Genomic DNA, 2,662 nt, shown 5'->3' on the forward strand with positions numbered 1-2,662 from the left:
TAGCATCGATGGCTATTATCAATGATTCCTCTATATTAATCTTTTCTTAATGCCACCATCTTAGTTCTTATATAGTGGAATCAATTTTTTCTTTGGCTACAATGATATATATATATATATATATGCACGTTATTTTCAATATTTGTGTATCTTAAGAGAGTTGAAGTGGTGAGAGGAATTTAGATAGTTTGTACCAAGTTTTAAATTTGAACTTTATTTAACCAATTTAATAAATTAGTTGAGTGGTTAGTTTATTTATACATCTAAGCAAGTGTTGGAGTTCGAATATCTTCTTGTGTATGTCTCAAAGCGAATACCATAAAAAAAGGTTGAACTTCATTTCATCAATGTAAAATATAATAAATAAAGTTTTAAAGTCTTTGGGAAAATAAGAGATTGATATTGGATAGTATATTGACAGGACTTTTTTATTTAAACTATTCAAATACTTTATTTATTGAAATATGAAATATGTAAAATATTTATGTTTTTATACTATCATTACACATTTTGGATACTATTCTGAGGGACCACTAAGGTGGAATGAGTTTAGATGTGAGGTCTAGACTCTGTTGTGTGAAGGTTCCGATTCGTTCACTTGGACTTTGTTTATTTCTGAGAACAGGACAAGATAACATTGAGAACAAGATATAAAGGGTAGAGATACAAAATTTTGTGTTTTTGTATCTTATTTGGTAATAAATTAGAATAAATTATGAAAATTTAATTTATTCTCATTTTTTTTTTCATTCAAAAAATTTGAAACGAAAAATATAATAATAAAAAATTAACAAGAATAATGAAAGAAAAGATGAAAAATAAGTTGTGTCCCTTGTTAGTATCTTTGTGTTCTTCCTGTCAGGATGGACACAAAATATACTAATTCAGTGTCCCTAGATACATTATCTCTGTTCATGTTTCCTCTGTCAAACACGATTTTGTGTCTCTGTGTCCCTGTCTCAGTGTCCTGTCTTTGTAAATAAACGCAACCTTGAGTACTAAATTTGTTCAACGTCCTTGAACAAAAGGTGATGGGGATATTTATAATGAATTTCAATGCTTAAGTTAGCAAATGTTTTAAGTAGGTTTAAGTTAATTGAGATTGAAAAACACCTAAGTTTGATAGGATATTTATATAGAAAATGATGACTTGATTATCACAGTAAAATCCTCAATAGTTAGTTGTTTCCTAATTTCCGAGAAGTTACTCCACCTAAGAAAAATTACTAAGTTTGTAAGTATTTTAGGAGTAGTGGGATAATAAGTCTTTTACTTGCCACGCAAGTCAGATCGGTCACGGATCATGGAGCATCACGGTAGAATCCTTAATAGTTAGTTGTTTCCTAATATTTGAGAAGTTACTCCACCTAAGGAAAATTACTAAGGGCCAGTTTGGCTAAACTTCTTAAATAAGTTCTTTTGAAAAAGGAGCTTAAAATATAAGGACTTTTATTAATATTAACTTTTAAATAAGTTATTTTGAGTTTGGAAAGTTATTATAGAAGTCCTTGTTTTAAAGTTGTGCATTAAATAAGAGTGATAAAATAGCTTTTGAAAATAAGAGAAGTCACATTTTTTAACTTCTTCAAAAGCTCTTAAATAACTTTTTGAAAAGTTAAAAGTTTATCTAAAAAATTATACCAAATATATTAATATAACTTTCTATAAGTCAAAAGTTGAAAAAAGTAGCTTTTTGGTGTTTCCCAAACGGACCCTAAGTTTGTAAGTATTTTAGGAGTAGTGGGATAATAAGTCTTTTACTTGCAACACAAGTCGGATCGGTTACGGATCATGGAGCCAACACTTCGGGTAAGTGGGACGGATTGACCTATGTTAATTATGGTCTTGTTGATCTGGATCACCAAGTTTGTTAGGCCTCCTTTGGGTGGCCCAATATTTTTCTTGGATTCCTAGCCCTGAATTATTTGGATCAGAGTATAAAGAGGTACGAAAGGTAGAAGACAAATAAGCATAGAGAATGCAGCCGAGGCCTGGGTCAGATGGCAACTTTGTTTGCCTCACATAGAGCTGCACCGGGTTCAAATCCTCATGGAAAAATATAGAACCATGCTAATTGTGTGTACCCATGTAATGTGTGTGAGTGTGTAGTACATGGGTGTAATGTCTAGGATTGGGGACTGTCCAATCCACTTGACCAGAAAAAAAAAAAAACATAGAGAATGCTATACACTTGAAATTTGTAACACCCTAAAAAAAAGTTTAATTACTGTGTTGTTCTTTATAGTTTCGCGAAATTTTTAATTAGGTCTCTATACTTTTTTTCTTTTAATTGGGTCTCTGTACCAAATTTTTTTTCGAGAAATATTTATTTTGTTTATGTAGAAAAAAAAATCCAATTTTAACAACCCTAAATTATCACATACATAACAGGACTATGTATACTATATTCCCAAATAAATGAAACAATATGAGACAATTCTATAATACATACCCTCATGTACAAAATGTAGCATCTGTAGTGTACAGAATTAGAAGATTGGTCATTCCTGGGGTGGAATATCATAGTGATAGAAACAATAAAGAAAATTGTACTATTTGAAGGGAGAATCAATAGAAATTTGCTAAATAGTGGAGAAAATGTTGATTTACAACAAATAAACACCCTTATATAAGGTAGTAATTAATTATTACACTAATTAAT

Source organism: Arachis ipaensis, chromosome B04, assembly GCF_000816755.2.
Source record: "Arachis ipaensis cultivar K30076 chromosome B04, Araip1.1, whole genome shotgun sequence".
Classification (NCBI taxonomy): Eukaryota; Viridiplantae; Streptophyta; class Magnoliopsida; order Fabales; family Fabaceae; genus Arachis; species Arachis ipaensis.